We start from the raw sequence: 10078 nt of genomic DNA, 5'->3' as shown, positions 1-10078 counted from the left end.
TAGGGTTAGTAGGACTATAACAACAGTAGGTAGAGTTAGTAGGACTATAACAACAGTAGGTAGGGAGTTAGTAGGACTATAACAACAGTAGGTAGAGTTAGTAGGACTATAACAACAGTAGGTAGAGTTAGTAGGACTATAACAACAGTAGGTAGAGTTAGAGTTAGTAGGACTATAACAACAGTAGGTAGAGTTAGTAGGACTATAACAACAGTAGGTAGAGTTAGTAGGACTATAACAACAGTAGGTAGGGTTAGAGTTAGTAGGACTATAACAACAGTAGGTAGAGTTAGTAGGACTATAACAACAGTAGGTAGAGTTAGAGTTAGTAGGACTATAACAACAGTAGGTAGAGTTAGTAGGACTATAACAACAGTAGGTAGAGTTAGTAGGACTATAACAACAGTAGGTAGAGTTAGAGTTAGTAGGACTATAACAACAGTAGGTAGGGTTAGAGTTAGTAGGACTATAACAACAGTAGGTAGGGTTAGTAGGACTATAACAACAGTAGGTAGAGTTAGTAGGACTATAACAACAGTAGGTAGAGTTAGAGTTAGTAGGACTATAACAACAGTAGGTAGAGTTAGTAGGACTATAACAACAGTAGGTAGGGTTAGTAGGACTATAACAACAGTAGTTAGAGTTAGTAGGACTATAACAACAGTGGGTAGAGTTAGAGTTAGTAGGACTATAACAACAGTAGGTAGGGTTAGTAGGACTATAACAACAGTAGGTAGGGTTAGAGTTAGTAGGACTATAACAACAGTAGGTAGGGTTAGAGTTAGTAGGACTATAACAACAGTAGGTAGAGTTAGTAGGACTATAACAACAGTAGGTAGGGTTAGTAGGACTATAACAACAGTAGGTAGGGTTAGAGTTAGTAGGACTATAACAACAGTAGGTAGGGTTAGTAGGACTATAACAACAGTAGGTAGGGTTAGAGTTAGTGGGACTATAACAACAGTAGGTAGGGTTAGTAGGACTATAACAACAGTAGGTAGAGTTAGTAGGACAATAACAACAGTAGGTAGGGTTAGTAGGACTATAACAACAGTAGGTAGAGTTAGTAGGACTATAACAACAGTAGGTAGAGTTAGTAGGACTATAACAACAGTAGGTAGAGTTAGAGTTAGTAGGACTATAACAACAGTAGGTAGGGTTAGAGTTAGTAGGACTATAACAACAGTAGGTAGAGTTAGTAGGACTATAACAACAGTAGGTAGGGTTAGAGTTAGTAGGACTATAACAACAGTAGGTAGAGTTAGTAGGACTATAACAACAGTAGGTAGAGTTAGAGTTAGTAGGACTATAACAACAGTAGGTAGAGTTAGTAGGACTATAACAACAGTAGGTAGAGTTAGAGTTAGTAGGACTATAACAACAGTAGGTAGAGTTAGTAGGACAATAACAACAGTAGGTAGGGTTAGTAGGACTATAACAACAGTAGGTAGAGTTAGTAGGACTATAACAACAGTAGGTAGAGTTAGTAGGACTATAACAACAGTAGGTAGAGTTAGTAGGACTATAACAACAGTAGGTAGGGTTAGAGTTAGTAGGACTATGACAACAGTAGGTAGAGTTAGTAGGACTATAACAACAGTAGGTAGAGTTAGAGTTAGTAGGACTATAACAACAGTAGGTAGAGTTAGTAGGACTATAACAACAGTAGGTAGAGTTAGAGTTAGTAGGACTATGACAACAGTAGGTAGAGTTAGTAGGACTATAACAACAGTAGGTAGAGTTAGAGTTAGTAGGACTATAACAACAGTAGGTAGAGTTAGTAGGACTATAACAACAGTAGGTAGAGTTAGAGTTAGTAGGACTATAACAACAGTAGGTAGGGTTAGTAGGACTATAACAACAGTAGGTAGGGTTAGAGTTAGTAGGACTATAACAACAGTAGGTAGAGTTAGTAGGACTATAACAACAGTAGGTAGAGTTAGTAGGACTATAACAACAGTAGGTAGGGTTAGAGTTAGTAGGACTATAACAACAGTAGGGGTAGAGTTAGTAGGACTATAACAACAGTAGGTAGAGTTAGTAGGACTATAACAACAGTAGGTAGAGTTAGTAGGACTATAACAACAGTAGGTAGGGTTAGAGTTAGTAGGACTATAACAACAGTAGGTAGAGTTAGTAGGACTATAACAACAGTAGGTAGGGTTAGAGTTAGTAGGACTATAACAACAGTAGGTAGGGTTAGAGTTAGTAGGACTATAACAACAGTAGGTAGAGTTAGTAGGACTATAACAACAGTAGGTAGGGTTAGTAGGACTATAACAACAGTAGGTAGGGTTAGAGTTAGTAGGACTATAACAACATTAGGTAGGGTTAGTAGGACTATAACAACAGTAGGTAGGGTTAGAGTTAGTAGGACTATAACAACAGTAGGTAGGGTTAGTAGGACTATAACAACAGTAGGTAGAGTTAGTAGGACTATAACAACAGTAGGTAGGGTTAGTAGGACTATAACAACAGTAGGTAGAGTTAGTAGGACTATAACAACAGTAGGTAGAGTTAGTAGGACTATAACAACAGTAGGTAGAGTTAGAGTTAGTAGGACTATAACAACAGTAGGTAGAGTTAGTAGGACTATAACAACAGTAGGTAGAGTTAGTAGGACTATAACAACAGTAGGTAGGGTTAGAGTTAGTAGGACTATAACAACAGTAGGTAGGGTTAGAGTTAGTAGAACTATAACAACAGTAGGTAGAGTTAGTAGGACTATAACAACAGTAGGTAGAGTTAGAGTTAGTAGGACTATAACAACAGTAGGTAGAGTTAGTAGGACTATAACAACAGTAGGTAGAGTTAGAGTTAGTAGGACTATAACAACAGTAGGTAGAGTTAGTAGGACTATAACAACAGTAGGTAGAGTTAGAGTTAGTAGGACTATAACAACAGTAGGTAGGGTTAGTAGGACTATAACAACAGTAGGTAGGGTTAGAGTTAGTATTACTATAACAACAGTAGGTAGAGTTAGTAGGACTATAACAACAGTAGGTAGAGTTAGTAGGACTATAACAACAGTAGGTAGGGTTAGAGTTAGTAGGACTATAACAACAGTAGGTAGAGTTAGAGTTAGTAGGACTATAACAACAGTAGGTAGAGTTAGTAGGACTATAACAACAGTAGGTAGAGTTAGTAGGACTATAACAACAGTAGGTAGGGTTAGAGTTAGTAGGACTATAACAACAGTAGGTAGAGTTAGTAGGACTATAACAACAGTAGGTAGGGTTAGAGTTAGTAGGACTATAACAACAGTAGGTAGAGTTAGAGTTAGTAGGACTATAACAACAGTAGGTAGGGTTAGTAGGACTATAACAACAGTAGGTAGGGTTAGAGTTAGTAGGACTATAACAACAGTAGGTAGGGTTAGAGTTAGTAGAACTATAACAACAGTAGGGGTAGAGTTAGTAGGACTATAACAACAGTAGGTAGAGTTAGAGTTAGTAGGACTATAACAACAGTAGGTAGAGTTAGTAGGACTATAACAACAGTAGGTAGAGTTAGAGTTAGTAGGACTATAACAACAGTAGGTAGGGTTAGAGTAGGTAGAGTTAGTAGGACTATAACAACAGTAGGTATGGTTAGAGTTAGTAGGACTATAACAACAGTAGGTAGAGTTAGAGTTAGTAGGACTATAACAACAGTAGGTAGAGTTAGTAGGACTATAACAACAGTAGGTAGAGTTAGTAGGACTATAACAACAGTAGGTAGGGTTAGAGTTAGTAGGACTATAACAACAGTAGGTAGAGTTAGTAGGACTATAACAACAGTAGGTAGAGTTAGTAGGACTATAACAACAGTAGGTAGGGTTAGAGTTAGTAGGACTATAACAACAGTAGGTAGAGTTAGAGTTAGTAGGACTATAACAACAGTAGGTAGGGTTAGTAGGACTATAACAACAGTAGGTAGGGTTAGAGTTAGTAGAACTATAACAACAGTAGGTAGGGTTAGAGTTAGTAGGACTATAACAACAGTAGGTAGAGTTAGAGTTAGTAGGACTATAACAACAGTAGGTAGAGTTAGAGTTAGTAGAACTATAACAACAGTAGGTAGAGTTAGTAGGACTATAACAACAGTAGGTAGAGTTAGAGTTAGTAGGACTATAACAACAGTAGGTAGAGTTAGAGTTAGTAGGACTATAACAACAGTAGGTAGGGTTAGAGTTAGTAGGACTATAACAACAGTAGGTAGGGTTAGAGTTAGTAGAACTATAACAACAGTAGGTAGAGTTAGTAGGACTATAACAACAGTAGGTAGAGTTAGAGTTAGTAGAACTATAACAACAGTAGGTAGAGTTAGTAGGACTATAACAACAGTAGGTAGAGTTAGTAGGACTATAACAACAGTAGGTAGGAGTTAGTAGGACTATAACAACAGTAGGTAGGGTTAGAGTTAGTAGGACTATAACAACAGTAGGTAGAGTTAGTAGGACTATAACAACAGTAGGTAGAGTTAGAGTTAGTAGGACTATAACAACAGTAGGTAGAGTTAGTAGGACTATAACAACAGTAGGTAGAGTTAGTAGGACTATAACAACAGTAGGTAGAGTTAGTAGGACTATAACAACAGTAGGTAGAGTTAGTAGGACTATAACAACAGTAGGTAGGGGTAGAGTTAGTAGGACTATAACAACAGTAGGTAGGGTTAGTAGGACTATAACAACAGTAGGTAGAGTTAGTAGGACTATAACAACAGTAGGTATGGTTAGAGTTAGTAGGACTATAACAACAGTAGGTAGAGTTAGAGTTAGTAGGACTATAACAACAGTAGGTAGGGGTAGAGTTAGTAGGACTATAACAACAGTAGGTAGGGTTAGAGTTAGTAGGACTATAACAACAGTAGGTAGAGTTAGAGTTAGTAGGACTATAACAACAGTAGGTAGAGTTAGAGTTAGTAGGACTATAACAACAGTAGGTAGGGTTAGAGTTAGTAGGACTATAACAACAGTAGGTAGGGTTAGAGTTAGTAGGACTATAACAACAGTAGGTAGAGTTAGTAGGACTATAACAACAGTAGGTATGGTTAGAGTTAGTAGGACTATAACAACAGTAGGTAGAGTTAGAGTTAGTAGGACTATAACAACAGTAGGTAGAGTTAGTAGGACTATAACAACAGTAGGTAGGTTAGAGTTAGTAGGACTATAACAACAGTAGGTAGGGTTAGAGTTAGTAGGACTATAACAACAGTAGGTAGAGTTAGTAGGACTATAACAACAGTAGGTAGAGTTAGTAGGACTATAACAACAGTAGGTAGGGTTAGAGTTAGTAGGACTATAACAACAGTAGGTGAGTAGAGTTAGTAGGACTATAACAACAGTAGGTAGGGTTAGAGTTAGTAGGACTATAACAACAGTAGGTAGAGTTAGTAGGACTATAACAACAGTAGGTAGGGTTAGAGTTAGTAGGACTATAACAACAGTAGGTAGAGTTAGAGTTAGTAGGACTATAACAACAGTAGGTAGGGTTAGTAGGACTATAACAACAGTAGGTAGGGTTAGAGTTAGTAGGACTATAACAACAGTAGGTAGGGTTAGTAGGACTATAACAACAGTAGGTAGGGTTAGAGTTAGTAGAACTATAACAACAGTAGGTAGGGTTAGAGTTAGTAGGACTATAACAACAGTAGGTAGAGTTAGTAGGACTATAACAACAGTAGGTAGAGTTAGAGTTAGTAGGACTATAACAACAGTAGGTAGGGTTAGAGTTAGTAGGACTATAACAACAGTAGGTAGAGTTAGAGTTAGTAGGACTATAACAACAGTAGGTAGAGTTAGTAGGACTATAACAACAGTAGGTAGGGTTAGAGTTAGTAGGACTATAACAACAGTAGGTAGAGTTAGTAGGACTATAACAACAGTAGGTAGAGTTAGAGTTAGTAGGACTATAACAACAGTAGGTAGAGTTAGTAGGACTATAACAACAGTAGGTAGCGTTAGTAGGACTATAACAACAGTAGGTAGAGGTTTAGTAGGACTATAACAACAGTAGGTAGAGTTAGAGTTAGTAGGACTATAACAACAGTAGGTAGAGTTAGTAGGACTATAACAACAGTAGGTAGAGTTAGAGTTAGTCGAACTATAACAACAGTAGGTAGAGTTAGTAGGACTATAACAACAGTAGGTAGGGGTAGAGTTAGTAGGACTATAACAACAGTAGGTAGGGGTAGAGTTAGTAGGACTATAACAACAGTAGGTAGGGTTAGTAGGACTATAACAACAGTAGGTAGAGTTAGTAGGACTATAACAACAGCAGGTAGGGGTAGAGTTAGTAGGACTATAACAACAGTAAGTAGGGTTAGTAGGACTATAACAACAGTAGGTAGGGTTAGTAGGACTATAACAACAGTAGGTAGAGTTAGTAGGACTATAACAACAGTAGGTAGGGTTAGAGTTAGTAGGACTATAACAACAGTAGGTAGAGTTAGTAGGACTATAACAACAGTAGGTAGAGTTAGTAGGACTATAACAACAGTAGGTAGAGTTAGTAGGATTATAACAACAGTAGGTAGGGTTAGAGTTAGTAGGACTATAACAACAGTAGGTAGGGTTAGTAGGACTATAACAACAGTAGGTAGAGTTAGAGTTAGTAGGACTATAACAACAGTAGGTAGGGTTAGAGTTAGTAGGACTATAACAACAGTAGGTAGAGTTAGTAGGACTATAACAACAGTAGGTAGGGTTAGAGTTAGTAGGACTATAACAACAGTAGGTAGAGTTAGAGTTAGTAGGACTATAACAACAGTAGGTAGAGTTAGTAGGACTATAACAACAGTAGGTAGAGTTAGAGTTAGTAGGACTATAACAACAGTAGGTAGAGTTAGAGTTAGTAGGACTATAACAACAGTAGGTAGGGTTAGTAGGACTATAACAACAGTAGGTAGGGTTAGTAGGACTATAACAACAGTAGGTAGAGTTAGTAGAACTATAACAACAGTAGGTAGGGGTAGAGTTAGTAGGACTATAACAACAGTAGGTAGAGTTAGAGTTAGTAGGACTATAACAACAGTAGGGGTAGAGTAGCTATAAAAGTAGGAGAGTTAGTAGGACTATAACAACAGTAGGTAGAGTTAGAGTTAGTAGGACTATAACAACAGTAGGTAGAGTTAGAGTTAGTAGGACTATAACAACAGTAGGTAGGGGTTAGTAGGACTATAACAACAGTAGGTAGGGTTAGTAGGACTATAACAACAGTAGGTAGAGTTAGAGTTAGTAGGACTATAACAACAGTAGGTAGAGTTAGTAGGACTATAACAACAGTAGGTAGGGTTAGAGTTAGTAGGACTATAACAACAGTAGGTAGAGTTAGTAGGACTATAACAACAGTAGGTAGAGTTAGAGTTAGTAGGACTATAACAACAGTAGGAGATAGAGTTAGTAGGACTATAACAACAGTAGGTAGGGTTAGAGTTAGTAGGACTATAACAACAGTAGGTAGGGTTAGAGATACTAGGACTATAACAACAGTAGGTAGAGTTAGAGTTAGTAGGACTATAACAACAGTAGGTAGGGTTAGTAGGACTATAACAACAGTAGGTAGAGTTTGTAGAACTATAACAACAGTAGGTAGGGTTAGAGTTAGTAGGACTATAACAACAGTAGGTAGAGTTAGAGTTAGTAGGACTATAACAACAGTAGGTAGAGGTAGAGTTAGTAGAACTATAACAACAGTAGGTAGAGTTAGTAGGACTATAACAACAGTAGGTAGAGTTAGTAGGACTATAACAACAGTAGGTAGAGTTAGTAGGACTATAACAACAGTAGGTAGAGTTAGTAGGACTATAACAACAGTAGGTAGGGTTAGTAGGACTATAACAACAGTAGGTAGAGTTAGTAGGACTATAACAACAGTAGGTAGAGTTAGTAGGACTATAACAACAGTAGGTAGGGTTAGAGTTAGTAGGACTATAACAACAGTAGGTAGGGTTAGAGTTAGTAGGACTATAACAACAGTAGGTAGAGTTAGTAGGACTATAACAACAGTAGGTATGAGTTAGTAGGACTATAACAACAGTAGGTAGAGTTAGTAGGACTATAACAACAGTAGGTAGAGTTAGTAGGACTATAACAACAGTAGGTAGGGTTAGAGTTAGTAGGACTATAACAACAGTAGGTAGGGTTAGAGTTAGTAGGACTATAACAACAGTAGGTAGAGTTAGTAGGACTATAACAACAGTAGGTAGAGTTAGTAGGACTATAACAACAGTAGGTAGGGTTAGAGTTAGTAGGACTATAACAACAGTAGGTAGAGTTAGAGTTAGTAGGACTATAACAACAGTAGGTAGAGTTAGTAGGACTATAACAACAGTAGGTAGAGTTAGTAGGACTATAACAACAGTAGGTAGAGTTAGTAGGACTATAACAACAGTAGGTAGAGTTAGTAGGACTATAACAACAGTAGGTAGGGTTAGAGTTAGTAGGACTATAACAACAGTAGGTAGAGTTAGAGTTAGTAGGACTATAACAACAGTAGGTAGAGTTAGTAGGACTATAACAACAGTAGGTAGAGTTAGTAGGACTATAACAACAGTAGGAGGTTAGAGTTAGTAGGACTATAACAAAAGTAGGTAGAGTTAGTAGGACTATAACAACAGTAGGTAGAGTTAGTAGGACTATAACAACAGTAGGTAGGGTTAGAGTTAGTAGGACTATAACAACAGTAGGTAGAGTTAGTAGGACTATAACAACAGTAGGTAGAGTTAGAGTTAGTAGGACTATAACAACAGTAGGTAGAGTTAGTAGGACTATAACAACAGTAGGTAGCGTTAGTAGGACTATAACAACAGTAGGTAGAGGTTTAGTAGGACTATAACAACAGTAGGTAGAGTTAGAGTTAGTAGGACTATAACAACAGTAGGTAGAGTTAGTAGGACTATAACAACAGTAGGTAGAGTTAGAGTTAGTCGAACTATAACAACAGTAGGTAGAGTTAGTAGGACTATAACAACAGTAGGTAGGGGTAGAGTTAGTAGGACTATAACAACAGTAGGTAGGGGTAGAGTTAGTAGGACTATAACAACAGTAGGTAGGGTTAGTAGGACTATAACAACAGTAGGTAGAGTTAGTAGGACTATAACAACAGTAGGTAGGGGTAGAGTTAGTAGGACTATAACAACAGTAAGTAGGGTTAGTAGGACTATAACAACAGTAGGTAGGGTTAGTAGGACTATAACAACAGTAGGTAGAGTTAGTAGGACTATAACAACAGTAGGTAGGGTTAGAGTTAGTAGGACTATAACAACAGTAGGTAGAGTTAGTAGGACTATAACAACAGTAGGTAGAGTTAGTAGGACTATAACAACAGTAGGTAGAGTTAGTAGGATTATAACAACAGTAGGTAGGGTTAGAGTTAGTAGGACTATAACAACAGTAGGTAGAGTTAGTAGGACTATAACAACAGTAGGTAGAGTTAGAGTAGGACTATAACAACAGTAGGTAGAGTTAGAGTTAGTAGGACTATAACAACAGTAGGTAGGGTTAGTAGGACTATAACAACAGTAGGTAGGGTTAGTAGGACTATAACAACAGTAGGTAGAGTTAGTAGGACTATAACAACAGTAGGTAGGGTTAGTAGGACTATAACAACAGTAGGTAGAGTTAGAGTTAGTAGGACTATAACAACAGTAGGTAGAGTTAGTAGGACTATAACAACAGTAGGTAGGGTTAGAGTTAGTAGGACTATAACAACAGTAGGTAGAGTTAGTAGGACTATAACAACAGTAGGTAGGGTTAGAGTTAGTAGGACTATAACAACAGTAGGTAGAGTTAGAGTTAGTAGGACTATAACAACAGTAGGTAGAGTTAGAGATACTAGGACTATAACAACAGTAGGTAGAGTTAGAGTTAGTAGGACTATAACAACAGTAGGTAGGGTTAGTAGGACTATAACAACAGTAGGTAGAGTTAGTAGAACTATAACAACAGTAGGTAGGGTTAGAGTTAGTAGGACTATAACAACAGTAGGTAGAGTTAGTAGGACTATAACAACAGTAGGTAGAGTTAGTAGGACTATAACAACAGTAGGTAGAGTTAGTAGGACTATAACAACAGTAGGTAGAGTTAGTAGGACTATAA

The sequence above is a fragment of the Salmo salar genome, chromosome ssa15 (genome assembly GCF_905237065.1).
Source record: "Salmo salar chromosome ssa15, Ssal_v3.1, whole genome shotgun sequence".
Lineage (NCBI taxonomy): Eukaryota > Metazoa > Chordata > Actinopteri > Salmoniformes > Salmonidae > Salmo > Salmo salar.
This window is presented reverse-complemented; position numbering follows the sequence as displayed.